Source organism: Dama dama, chromosome 10 (genome assembly GCF_033118175.1).
Source record: "Dama dama isolate Ldn47 chromosome 10, ASM3311817v1, whole genome shotgun sequence".
NCBI lineage: Eukaryota > Metazoa > Chordata > Mammalia > Artiodactyla > Cervidae > Dama > Dama dama.
The window spans coordinates 17,809,889-17,825,026 of NC_083690.1; positions in this window are offsets into that span (position 1 = coordinate 17,809,889).

A 15,138-nucleotide genomic window follows, 5' to 3' on the forward strand; every position below is an offset into this window, starting at 1 on the left:
ACTTGATCTCCCTGCATTGGAAGATGGATTTTCCACCACTGGACCACCACGGAAGGCTGTACCATTACTTTTCAAGCTTACATATTAACATAGTTGTTCCTGGTTTTTTAGTTAACAGACTAATTTTTTAAAATCGCAGTTTTAGCAGAATTGAGCAGAGAGAACACAGAGTTCCTATATATTCTCTCTCTCCTTAAGTTTCAGTTATTATTAGCAGCTGGCATTGGTATAATACATTTGTTTTGATTGATGACCCCATTGCTGTGTTGTGCAGTTGCTTGGTCATATCCAACTCTTTTTGACCTCATGGACCGCAGCATGCCAGGCTTCCCTGTCCTTCACTGTCTCCCGGAGTTTGCTCAAACTCATGTCCATTGAGTTAGTGATGCCATCTAACCATCTCATCCTCTGTCGTCCCCTTCTCCTCCTGCCTTCAATCTTTCCCAGCATCAAGGTCTTTTCCAGTGAGTCAGCTCTTTGCAACAGGTGGCCAAAGTATTGGACCTTCAGCTTCATCATCAGTCCTTCCAATGAATATTCAGGACTGATTTCCTTTAGGATTGACTGGTTGGATCTCCTTGACTGGTTGGATCTCCTTGCAGTCCAAGGGACTCTCAACAGTCTTCTCCAGCCCCACAGTTCCAAAGCATGAATTCTCAGGTGTTCAGCCTTCTTTATGGCCCAACTCTCACATCTGTACATGACTACTGGAAAACCATAGCTTTGACTATACAGACCTTTATCGACAAAGTGATGTCTCTGCTGTTTAATATGCTGGCTAGGTTTGTCATAGAATGTCTTCCAAGCAACAAGTGTCTTTTAATTTCATGGTTGCAGTCACCTTCCACAATAGTTTTGGAGCCCAAGAAAATAAAGCCTGTCACTCTTTCCATTTTTTTCCTCATCTATTTGCCATGAAGTGATGGGACCGGATGCCATGATCTTAGTTTTATACATTTTGAGTTTTAAGGCAGTTTTTTCACTTTTCTCTTTCACCTTTATCAAGAGGCTCTTTAGTTCCTCTTTGCTTTCTGACATAAGGGTGGTGTCATCTGCATATCTGAGGTTATTAATATTTCTCCCGGCAATCTTGATTCCAGCTTGTACCTCATCCAGCCTGGCATTTCACATGATGTACTCTGCATCATGTGAATAAGCAGAGTGACAGTATACAGCCTTGACATACTCCTTTCCCAATTTTGAACCAGTCTGTCATTCCATGTCCAGTTCTAACTGTTGCTTCCTTACCTGCATACAGGTTTCTCAGGAGGTAGGTAAGGTGGTCTTGTATTTCCATCTCTTGAAGAATTTTCCACAGTTTGTTGTGATCCACACAGTCAAATGTTTTAGTGCAGTCAATGAAGCAGAAGTAGATGTTTTTCTGGAATTCCCTTGTTTTTTCTATGGTCCTACAGATGTTGGCAATTTGATCTCTAGTTCTTCTGCCTTTTCTAAATCTAGCTTGTACAACTGGAAGTTCTTGGTTCACGTACTATTGAAGCCTAGCTTGAACGATTTTTAGCATTATGTTGCTAGCCTGGGAAATGAGTGCAATCACATAGAGTTTGAACATTCTTTGGCATTGCCTTTCTTTGGGATTAGAATGAAAACTAACCTTTTCCAGTCCTGTGGCCACTGCTGAGTTTTCCAAATTTGCTGGCATATTGAGTGCAGCACTTTCTCACCATCATCTTTTAGGATTTGAAATAGCTCAGCTGGAATTCCATCACCTCCACTAGCTTTGCTCGCAGTGATGTTTCCTAAGGCCCACTTGACTTCACTTTCCAGGATGACCCCATATTGATACGTTATTTTTAACTTATTAACCAAGTTCATAGCATGTTTCTTGTTGCTTTAGTCTCTAAGTTGTGTCTGACTCTTTTGCGACCCCTGGACTGTAGCCTGCCAGGCTCCTCTGTCCATGGGATTTCCCAGGCAAGAATACTGGAGTGGGTTGCCATTTCCTTCTCCAGGAGATCTTCCCAACCCAGGGATCGAATCTGCTTATCTTCCATTGGCAGGCAGATTCTTTACCTATGAGCCACCAGAGAAGCCCTCGTAACTTATATTGAGTTCACTCTTTGAAGTATACAGTTCTATCCATTTTGACAAATGTATAACATCATGAATCCATCATTTCAGAATCACAGAGAAGCGTTTCACTGCTCTAAAAACCCCTGGTGCTTCCCTCTGCCCCCACCCCCACCTCTGCACTTTGCTGTTACTTTTGTTTCTATTTTGAATTATATAAGAAAGAGAACAGAGGGGAGTTATAATCACTTTATCCTATCTTCTCATTATAGAAATTTTCAAACATCCCTAAATGTGGAATAAATGAACATCAGTATACCCTCCACCTGGATTCAACAATGGTTAACATTTTGTCATCTTTCTTCCCTATTATTTATTTATTTTATTTCACACATTTTTTTCTGAACCATTTGCAAGTAAATTGCAGACAGTGTGGACTGTTGAACTCTAAATACTTCAGGATGCTTCTACAGTAATAAAGACATTCTCCTATACAAGCTTAATGCCATTATCATAGCCAAGGAAATTAACTATAATTCTACATTGTCATCTAATAGTCACTTCACATTCAAATTCCCCCAGGTGTCTTCAGAATGCCTTTTATGACTGCTTTGTTTTCTCAAAGCAGGATGCCATTAAATTTCACATTTGGCCTCTAATGCTGTGTCTTTAGTTGTTTTTTAACTCAGAACTGTCAATTCATCTCCCTCCATCTTTTCTTTTTTTTTTTTTAGACTTTTGCTATGGAAAAATTTATGTAGTATATATATAGCATAAAATTTTCCATCTTAATCATTATTTTATTTTATTTTTTTTTGGCAGTGTCTTGCAGCATGCAGGATCTTAGTTCCCTGACCTGGTATCCAACACACGCTCCCTGCAATGGACGCATGGAGTCTTAACCACTGGACGGCCAGGGAACTGCCTTAACCACTTCTAACTGTACTATTCTTGATCCTATATGAAGAAAACCCTAAAGACTTCACCAAAAAAAACTATTAGAAGTAATAGACAAACTCAGTGAAGTTTCAGGATAGACCATGAAAAAATCAGTAGCATTTCTTCACACTAACAATGAATTTTCTGAAACAAATAACATTGACTTTTAAAAGCCTCAGGCCAGTTGTCTTCGAATATATCCCACCTTCTGAATTTGCTTGTTTCTTCCTAATGGTAATTTCTTCCATCGTCTTTCTGACAAACTGGAAGTTAGTTCTCTAGAGGCTTGATCGAATTCAGGCTAATTGTTTTGGGACAAGAACACTTCAGAGATGGTATGTCCATCAGAGTGCATCACCTCAGGAGGACACGCAGCTTTACAACAAGCTGTCTTATGTGTGTGTGTTAGTTGCTGTTTGCGATCCCAAGCCAGGTTCCTCTCTGTTCAAGGGATTTTCCAGGCAAGAAATACTGGAGAGTGTCGCCATTCCCTTCTCCACGAGATCTTCCTGATCCAGGGATCAAACCCGTGTCTCCTGCATTGCAGGTGGATTCTTTACCATCTGAGTCACCAGGAAAGCCCATGCTGTAACATAGGAAGGATCAATCCAGCCTCGAGTTGAATGAAATCTCTGCCTCTCTGATCTCACTTAACGGTCTTCAAGTTTATGTCTCTACAGTCTCTATAGCTGTCTCCAGCAAACTTCACACTGAATTTTCTCTCAGCCACTGTGCCCTGCCTTTAAAAATAACTTTAATCTTTAGCAGCCAAGGATGGAAAGGAAATGAGCTGTAAATGCTCTCCTCTACCCCACTCTGCTCTTCCATATTCAGAGGACTGCTTTAGTCTCAAGATGCATTTTTACCCTTTACTTTTTGATCACTAAATGGATATGACTTTTTTTGCTTTGATTTTATTATGTTGGTGCATTTTCCTTCTAAAGGTGTCAAAGTAGGCAATTTCAGAAAAGTTCAAAGAGGCATCTTAAGATCTGGCCCCAGTTTCACTCATTATCTCTGATTCATTAATCAGAAATGTAATAGTCTAAATTGACTTAAAATTGCAGAAGGAAAGACAAATGGAAAACACTCAGATACTTCTGAAGACATTTGCAAAGGTTGGAGTAGGGGGCTGTTAATAAAGATTACAGAAATAGCTGCTGTTTACCCAACACCTGCCACATGCCTGGCTGCCTGGGGTTCTTATCCAACATGTTTTCTGATTCTCTGACACCAGTTGGGGGTCCAACAATTCAATTCCTTTTCTGGAGTTAGTGTCTGATCCCACAAGTTTGGTCCCACAAGACTGCCCCCACTTCAAAGAGCAGCCTCAAGACCAGGGCCGCCCATACTTCTGACCAATGGCTACAAATTTGGGGGTTCTCACAACTGCCCCTTCAAATTCAGTAATTTGCTAGAATGGCTCACAGAACTTGAAACCGGGTTACCCAGATTGGACTTGAACCCAGAATCTTTTAACTGAGATCACACACCTGGTTTCAGGACTTAATGAAGCTCAGGTTCTAGATGTCTCATCGCATAAAGTATTCAGTAAGAGACAAAGTGATAGGTAAGAAATGGATTTATTTAGAGAGAAACACACTCCACAGAGACAGTGAGGGCCATCTCAGAAGGCGAGAGTGGTACTTACATGGGTGGGTAATTTCGTAGGCTGCTGAGGGGGAGAATTGTTCCAACCATTTTGGGGAAGGGGTTGGAGGTTTCTAAGAATTGGGTCATCACCCTCTTTTTGAACTTTGATGGTCTACCTCAGAGCTGTCACGGTACTGGTGAGTGTCACTTAGCTTGTGATAATGTGTTACAAAAAGCATATAATAAGGTTCAAAGTCCAGTGGGAATCTTCCACCATCTTGGATCTAGTTAATTCTAACCAGTTCTCATCATGTCCTGTGGCTCTGTCATTCTTTTAAAGCTTGTGCCCTGCCCCCTTCCCTCCTGTTTCAATCTCAGGAATATACTTCATTATATTTACCAATTTGTTGTAAAAGATAAAACTCAGGGATGCATGGCAGAGAAGCCCAGGCAAGGTGCGATGGGAGGGCAGCCCAGAGCTTCCACACCTTTTTTGGGAAAGTCGCCCTTCCAGCACCAACCCAGGAACTCTTGGAACTCAATCTCATTGGAAAAGTTTTTATACAGCTCATCCCCAGCTCCTCCTTCCCTCCCTGGAGGTCAGTTGTTCAGTCATTAAGTCATATCTGACTCTTTGTGTCCCCATGGACTGCAGCACGCCAGGCTCCCTGTCCTTCACTATCTCCTGAAGTTTGCTGAAACTCATATCCCCTGAGTCAGTGATGCCACCCAACTGTCTCATCCTCTGTCCTCTCCCTTCTCCTCCTGCCCTCAATCTTTCCCAGCATCAGGGTCTTTTCTGATGAGTCGGCTCTTCACATCAGATGGCCAAAGTATTGGACCTTCAGTTTTAGCATCAGTCCTTCCAGTAAATATTCAGGGTTGATTTCCTTTAGGATTGACTGGTTTGATCTGCTTGCAGTTCAAGGGACTTTCAAGAGTCTTCTTCAGCACCACATTCGAAAGCATCAATCCTTTAGCATTCAGCCTTCTTTATGGTCCAATCCTCACATCTGTACCTGACTACTGGAAAGACCATAACTTTGACTCTATGCACCTTTTCAGCAAAGTGATGTCTCTGCTTTTTAATATGATGTCTGGAGGTCAGCAGGTGGGGCTAAAAGTTCTTACTCTCTAATCAAAGATAGTCAGCCCTCATACAGTATCTTTGGGTTCAGAACACTTGAATTCAACCAACTGAAAATCAAAATTATTTTTTTAAAACATCTGGAAAGATCCAGGAAGCAAAACTTGAATTTGTTGGGTTCTGGCAACTATTTACATACCATTTACATTGTATTTACAACTATTTATATAGCAGTTACATTGTATTAGGTATTATAAGTAATCTAGAGACAATTTAAAGTATAAGAGAGGATGTGTATAGGTTATATGCAAACACTACACCATTTTATATGGGGGACTTGAGTACCTGTGGATTTCGGTATCCGAAGGGGTTCTGGAACCATCCCCCATGGATACTGTGGGTTGACTGTGTTTGGTGTTTTGGGTAACCAGCCCCACCTTGAAGCTATGTAAGGCCCCATCCTAAATCACCTCATTAGCATACCCCAAGATATGAAGAAAAGACTCCTACCACTAAAGAGATTACAAGGATATTAAGAATCCTGGACAAAGATCCAATATATTTCTTATTATTATGTCACACTAGTACATATTTTCTGATTATTTGCTCTATGCCAGAGACTGGGTAAAAGGCTGGAGGTACAGTGGACACTGGCAGAGGGGGGAATGAGAAGGGCATGGTTCCTGTATTCGCTGACCTTGATGTTTAGTTCAGGAAACAGATAACTAAATAGGCAATTACAATTCAACTTTATAAGTGTTATTGAGACAGCAGGAAAGAGGGCAAGGCACAACAATTCAAAGAATGACCCGGCCATTAAAGATACAATGAAAACTGGTTAGAACCTACAAGGCCCAAGATGGCAGAAGATTTGACTTCCAGTAGACCTTGAGCCTCATTATATGCTCACTGTACTACATTAGCATGTAATAAACAGGCGCCGTGACAGTTTCAAGATTGACCATAAGAGACTAAAAAGTGGGCTGTGGCCCAATTTCTGAAAATAGTTGGAATAACTCTCCCACTATGAAATTACCCAGCCTATGAAAACTAATCACTCCAGCACCCTGAGGCCACTCTTGCCTCTGAGATGGACCTCATTCTGCCTATGAACGTGTAGCTCTCTAAATAAGCCTGTTTTCACTTGACCATGGTTTATTCTTGAATTCTTTCATGTGCGAAGCCTACGACCCTCACTTGGAGGCCTGCCCCAGGGACTCACCTGAGACCTGGGACACGACCGTCCTGTTGCGCCCCGTTTTCCTGCAACAATATGAAGAAGATACAAAGAATGTTGGAGTACAGAGGAAAGGGATAAGGGTAAGGACAGAACACTTTATACTACACTGACTCTGAAAACAGAATTTCACATGCAGAAGAATGAAGGTGGATCCTTATTTAATACCATATAAAGATTAACACAAGATGGATTAAAGATCTAAATGTAAAGATTAAAATTATAAAACTCTTAGAAGGAAACATAGAACAAAAGTTTCATGTCATCAGATTGGTCTCTTGGATATGACACCAAGAAGCCACAGGTGAAAAAAGAAAACAGACAAATTGGACTTGCTGAAAATTAAAAATTTGTGTGTCAAAAGGCACTATCAACAGAGTGAAAAGATAATTCACAGAATGGGAGGAAATATTTGCAAACAAATATCTGATAAGGGATTCATATCCAGAATACATAGAGAACTTGTAAAACTTAACAACAAAATAGCTCAATTAAAAAATGGACAAAGGACCTGAACAGATATTTTTCCAAAGATGATATACACATGGCAAATAAGCACATGAAAAGATGTTCAACATTACTAACTATTAGGGAAATGCAAGTCAAATCTCAATGAGATACTACCTCATTGCAATGGCTATTACCAACAAACAAACAAAAACTGAAAAAAAAAACAAGTATTGGTGGGGATGTAGAGAAGGTGCTATACTTGTGCACTGATGGTGGGAATGCAAAATGGCGCAGTCATTTTGGAACACAGTATGGTGGTTCTTCAAAAAAAATTAAACATAGAATTACTGAAAGAGCCAGAAATTCTGCTTCTGAAATTCTGAATTTCAATTCTTTCAAAGAATGGAACGCAAGGTCTCTAAGTGACATTTGTACACCCATGTTTGAGCTAATCACAATAGCTAAAACATGGACTCAATCCAAATGTCTATCCATGGATGAATGGATAAACACAACATGGTAAATGTATGCAATGGAATATCATTTATCCTTAAAAAAGGAAGGAGATTCTGACACATACTACAGCATGGTTGAACCTTGAATTCTGAAATGTCAGACACACACACTAAAACACATACTGTATGATTCCACTAACGAGGTACTTAGAGTAGTCAAAATCATAGAGACAAAATGTAGATTGATGGTTGTTGGGGGTTGGGCAAAGGGAAATGAGGAGCTATGATTAATAGGTATGGAATTTCAGTTTTGCAAGATGAAAACATACAAGGATGGATAGATGGTGGTGGTTGCACAACAATATAAATTTACCACAATTTTAAAAGAGACAACAACAAATATTGGTGAGGATATGGAGAAATTGTAACAGTCAAACACTGCTGTGGGATTCTAAGATAGCACAACTAGTTTAGTTACAGTCTGGCAGTTCAAATAAAGGTTAAATTTAGAGTTACCATGTGACCCAGAAAATCCACTGCTAGATATATGCTCCAAAAAAGTGGAAACATATGTCTACATAAAAACTTGTACACAACATTATTCATAATAGCCAGAATGTTGGAACAACCCCAATGTCCATCAACTGATGGGTGGATAAAAAATGTGATATATACATGCAAAGGAATATTATTCATCCATAAAAAAATGAAGTATTGATTTATGCTACAACATGGATGAACCTTAAAAATGTTCATCTAACCCTACTAACCCTTCATCTAACCCTTCTGACTCTTTGAACCCCATGGACTGCAGCCTGCCAGGCTCCTCTGTCCATGGGATTTTCCAGGCAAGAATGCTGGAGTGGGTTGCCGCTTCCTCCTCAAGGGGCCTTGGATCATACTAAGTAGCAAATCGAGGCTCTAGCCTGCTCTTGACTTAGCAGTTCAGCTTACACAAACAGCTCTATCTCTGGAGTTCCTGAAAGGGCAACTGCCCAGGAATAGGACCCTGAAGTCAAGTGCATTTCAGCCCCCTCAGTCACCTAGGGTAACACACACAGTGATTGTAACCGGACAGTCATGAGGTCAATGTCTCCTGCAGTGAGAACGATCTCTGTGGCTTGGCCTGGGCATTTATAAGCAGCAAGAGACCATTACATAGCACTGGCCTTGTGTTATGGCCCCAGTACACGCATAAAAAGTATAAACGAAAGAGAAAGTTCACAGGCTTATTTAAGTTATTGCTTCTCATGACTGAATAAAAAGTCAGTGCTCTGATACTTTCCATAAATCTTCTGGCTACAGTTATTAATCTCATGCCAGAAATCTCAGTTCTTTCCATTTTAGTCCACAGCCCATGTTGCTGAGGACTTGTTTTAATGTCTTTTTTGAAGCCTGAAATAATGTTACATTGGAAAAATAGACACAATAGACTGAATCCCAGATGTAAACCCATTGAAAGAGCCATAGACCCAAACCAAAGGTCAACTAACACTCAAAGAAATTTCTTCCTTTTCCAGAAATGATACTGTGTGGACATCTGGTGTTTATTTAATCATCTGATATTTATTTAATCCAATAGGTATCAGGTACTGTACCTCATGTATTCATGTATTGCCTGCTTATATGTACGAGCAAGAGAATACTTGACTAGGATGTAGTCATCAGTTATTGCTGGATAACAAACAATCCCTGAATCTCAGTGGCTTATTATAGCAAACTTTTTTTTTTTGCTTGCTCATACGTCTGTGGACTGGCTGGAATTGACTGTTCTAGGTTGGGCTTAGCACCAGGTCATGAGTTTGGTTAAATCCTGCTTCACACATCTCTTCTGAGACCAGCAGGTTTCTTGAGGCACATTCTTCCATGGAGATGGCAGAGGTTCAAGAGGACAAGACCAGCTGCATAAGCATACATTTCATCAGCCAATATCCCAATGGCCTGCTCAAGTCACCTGACCAAGCCCAAAGTTAAGATATGGTGAAGGACACCCTGACCTTCATGAGGCCAAGAGTGTAGATGGATAATTCCACCACAGAACAAGAAATAATTGGGACCAACCTGCCAATGTATCTCTGTTGTTGTTGTGGTTCAGTCACTAAGTTGTGTCCAACTCTTTGCGACCCCATGGACTGCAGCATGCCAGACTTCCCTGTCTTACACCATCTCTTGGAGTTTGCTCAAACTCTTGTCTATTGAGTTGGTGATGCCATCCAACCATCTCATCCTCTGTTGTCCTTTTCTCCTGCCCTCAATCTTTCCCAGCATCAGGGTCGTTATATCTCTCTCTCTCTGTATGTGTGTGTGTGATAGATAGGGTCTATATATCACCATGGCATAGCCAAATAGGGACTTTTTCTCTCCCGTAGGAAGTCTAGAAGCAGGCAGCAGGCAGCCCATGGCTGGTGAAGCTGTTCAATGAGGGTGCCATCCCATCCCAGGGATTTGCTCTTTCCTCTTTGCCATCTTCAGCACGTTGGAGTCTGCCTTGATGCATACGTTTCCTGGCTTGGGATATGGCTGCTCCACTTACAGCCCTACTTCTGCAAGAGCAAGCGGGAAGCAAGAAGGGACAGAGCCTGATTCCATTAGACAAAAGCTTTCCCAGAAACCCTCAGCTTATTAGTCATTGACAGAAATTGTCTCACTTCCATGATGAAGATGAGCCTGCTTGCAAAGGCACATTGCTGCCCCAAACAAAATCGGGGTCCTTTCAGGAAGAAGAGGTGGTAGACATGGGTAGGCAGTTGCAGTGTCTGCCATGCTGAGGAAATCTCATGAAAACTCTATGAAATAAGCATTATTGCCATTCCAAAGATGAAGAAATCCTGGCTCAGAAATGTTAACTCATCCAAGTTGCCTCAGCCAGGATATAAGGCTATAATAGGATTGAGATTTGGACATAATACATTTATATCACAGCAAATCACTCCTTCCCACTAAGCTGGGGCCCAGTACACTTAAGTTCTTGTTTTTCTGTCTGCCACTAATGCAAATGTGTGACTTTGGATGTATCAGCCAATATAAGTGAGTCTCAATTTCTGCATCCCAAGTCCAGGTAGCAGTAGAAGAACTTTATGAGTTCTTTTTCAAACTTGAGTATTCTGTGCTACTTCTTTTTAAAAAATATTTATTTATTTATTTGACTGCTCCACGTCTCAGTTGCAGTGTGTGGGATCTAGTTCGAACCTGGGCCCCCTGCATTGGGAGCATGGAGTCTTAGCCACTGGATCACCGGAGAAGTCCCTTATGTGTTACTTCTAAAACAAACGATGAAGATACAGACCCTCCCTTCTGGCAGCGTGTTCAGTCATTTATTATACATTTGAGATGGAAGAGCAAGTTGATCCATTGTGGTCTATTTCATATTTTAAGTTTTTAAGTTTTCAAGTGTTTCTTCCAGCTCAATTCAATTACTTGGCCATCTATTGAAAACTAATACGACAAATTCATGTTTAGATCAATATAGACATCACATTTTCCCCCAGAACATACATACCTAGTAAATCACTTTTCTCTAGTGTTTTGTTTTGTAAGACTGTTTGTTTATTCAGTTACGGCTGCGGGGAAGGCATGCGGGCTTTCTCTAGTTGGGGTGAGTGGGGCTGCTCTCGAGTTGCCGGGGTGGGTGTTTCATTCTGGAGGCTTCTCTTGCTGCAGAGCCCAGGCTCCAGGCGCTGGGGCTTCAGTAGCTGCCACGCAGGGACTTCGTTGTTTCACAGCATGTGGGGTCTTCCCAGAACAGTGGCTGAACAGGCATCCCCTGCATTGCAAGATGGATTTGTAACCACCAGACCACAGGGATGCCTTTTTAAGTCTTAAAAACACCCCCCAAATTTAGGGTCTTTTTAGTGACACCAAAAGAAATTAAAATTTACCCATAGTTCCAATCACTCAAAGATAATGAGTATGTCTAGCATATTTTCTATACATGTATAGAAATAATTTATTTTTATACATGTACAGAGGAACCTGGTGGACCACAGTCCCTAGGGTCACAAAAAGTCAGACACGACTGGGAAAGTGAGCATGTATGATTATATGTTATACACATCTATATATGTAAATGGGATAACATTATTTTGGATCTGCTTTGTTTTCAATTCATAAGCGTATTTCCATGACAATAAATATACATTATATCATCACTTGCAATGCCTATTGACTTGCCTTTAATTTATACAAATATACTACTACAATTTAACTGTTGTTGTTTTCAAGTTTTTGATATTAAAAAGCAGTAATTTCCCACATAACTGGAGTAATGCAATGTGACGAACTCTTAAACATTTAAATAGTTATATATTTATTTGTATGTTATATACATTTGTGTGTATATTATGTATTTATTAAAAACACCACAACCAGACTTTTGATAGACATATAATGCTTGATTTTAAAATAAAATGAATTTAACTAAGTGTCCTGGGTCATTTAGAAAAGAGTATGCTGGTATGTAGATATAAAACAGACCACAAACACACAGCTTGAATGAGCCAAGTTTAGAAAACACTTCCACGAACAATGCTACGATCAATATTCCTGGGCATCTGTCTCTGTGTTCTTGTCTGATGCTTTCCTTAGGATGAATTCTTAGAGCTGCTCAAAAAGCAGACACATTTTTAAGGTTTTAAACGTGTTCTGCCAAACTTCTCTGCATAAAGGATGCCCCACCTTACCTTCCCACATTCCACCCCATTGATAGAAGCCCCAGGAAGGTAGACACTTTGTTCAATTCCGTAGACCTGATATTTACAGTAGTACTTAGAAAATAATAGGTTCTCAATTAAAAAAATACCCTCGGTGGATTTGTCAAGAACTTTGAGGAGCCTGAGATCTTATTCTACTTGTAATTGGACAAGTTGGCCAGCCACAGCTTCGTGGATGTGGTGCTGAAAGCTCAGCTTCTCTGTACCCTGGTGCCAAGTCAAATTTTGGAGTCAGAGTTTTGGGTGAAGTAGAAAAGAGTGGTTTTAGTATTTGCCAGGGAAAGGGGGCCACAGTGGGCTGATGCCCTGAAAACCATGTATCCCAACTTGTGGAAGACAGTGAGAAGTTTTATAATAATTGTCCAAAGAGGGCGTGATCAGCTCATGGACATTCTTCTGATAGGTTGATAGTGAGGTAAGTGGGAGTCAACACCATCAACCCTCAAGTCCCGCTGGTCTGGGGTCTGCATGCTTGTGGGCAGCAGCATACCATCGTTAAAGGTTAAATTTTCCCACCTGGAGGGGGTTTCAGTCTCTGCAAAATATCTCAAAGATACTGTTGTGTGTATCCATTGATGGGGAAACAGGACCTTGCCCCAAGGCTGCTCTTGATGGTTTGTTTCTCCCTTGTCTCACACCCGCTGCCTTCCCTAATTAACAACTGCTTGAATCTGCCCATTGGAACTCAGGGAAGGTCATGGAGGCTGAAGGAAGGCTGCTTCCTATAATACAAGAAATGGACAGAGATAGTCTTTATACGTGAAAGCCCTACTGGGCCCTGCGTGGTATCTGATGCTGGCAGAGCAAACAAGATTCTCAGCTCTGAGACAAAACAGCTTATCACTCGCTGCAATAGCAGTGGCTGGTGTATAGTATTTATGCTGGTTCCCCAAGCCCCAATTCCCCAAGGGTGATGCAAAAGGAAGACAGGGTGTTGACACACACAGTAGGATGTGTTGCAGAAAATAAATCTTGAGCTTGGAGACTGCTTAGCATTCATGATGGACAATAAGCCTGCCTGACCTTTGCCCAGAGGGAGATGTTAATTTCTTCCTCTCTTCCTCCCCTCCCTTCCCCTCCTCCTCCTCTGTCTTCCTCCTCACCTTTGCCTTCCCCTTTCCCTTCTTCATCTCCTCTTTATCCTCCTCTTCTTCTCCTTCTTTCTTGAGGTACTACCTTCTTTGTTCTATGTGTGTGTGCTCAGTCATGTCAGACTCTATGTGACTCACAGTCTGTAGCCCGCCAGGCTCCTCTGTCTCTGGGATTTCCCAAGAAAGAATACTGAGCAGGGTGCCATTTCCTCCTCCAGGGGATCTTCCCAACCCAGGGATTGAACCCGCATCTCCTGCATTGGGCAGGCAGATTCTTTACCACTAAGCCACTTGGGAAGTCCTACGTTCTCATACTGGACAGTAAATTTGCTCTTTGCTCTGTCTCAATCTTCCAAGGCTGTTACAAACATTCTTAAAAAGACAGTCTGGAGAAGTTCTGTTCAAAAAACATGCAGGAAAACTAGACCCATGGAGAACTGTCTCCCAACAACATCCATCCTTCATTTCTATACTGTCCTGGCTTTTAGCAAATTCTTCCATGAGTATGCCACTCCACTGGCCATGTCAGTTCATCTGATCAACAGAGGCTAGAACCAAATCCATTCATTTTGTCTCACACAGCACTTAATTAAGCCTAGTGTCGATAGGACTCCAACCAACAGTATTGTCCTTGGCAATTCCCATGGTCCTAGACTCGGCCAGCTGAATAAGTCCCATAAACCATCTGGGTCATCCTTAGAAAGCCAGATGACTTTCTCCTTAAATCGTTGTATTGACCTTTCCTCTTGGCCTAGGGCATTGGTCCAGATACAGCAGGAGATTCTAGAGGTTGCACAGATTCCATTGTGACCTGCAGAAAAGAAACTATGGCAATCACATTATCCATAACAACCCTGGCCAGTGAGATGAGGCTGACCCAAATGTCTTCTAGGGGTAAGGCGGTATCACTGATCACTTTGGATAAAATCAGGGATTGGTTTCATTCCATCTGTCCCCACTGGATGACTTCCTTCTTGTGGATAACTGAAAAATAACGAGTATGAAAAACAATGGATTACAGCCTCGTTTTGGAGGGATCCCTGCAGCTATGCCAGATATTGTGGCATTTTCTTAAATACTCGAAGATCTCTTCTGACCACCCCAATGGTGCAAGTCATGGTGTTTTCAGGAAGGAGACAAGTCAATGCCTGATTTGCGCAAAAAGAAGTACTGTCCCAGGGTTGCACGTGGTGCTCCTGAAAAGATCGTTGCTTACAATTGTTGGGGCCTCCAAAGTGGGATGTACATCAGTCAGAGGGTACAAGGTGATGAACTGGCAGGTCTAAAGGTGCCAGTTTGGTTGAGTAATTAAGGAACTGCCTGAGGGCAACCTGTCTTGTGCATCCATGCTGCCAACTGGGGCGTTTGCCCAAATGACTGAGCGATGGCTCTGGGAAAGGTGGACAGGAGGTGGACAGGTGCTCTGCATGGGAGGCACAAAAGCTGGGGCCAACTCCTGCTGTTCCCCGAAGACTTTTCTGTCAGGTTAAGGAGCGTGCGAAGTCGCGTCAGTCGTGTCCAACTCTGCGATCCCACGGACTGTGGC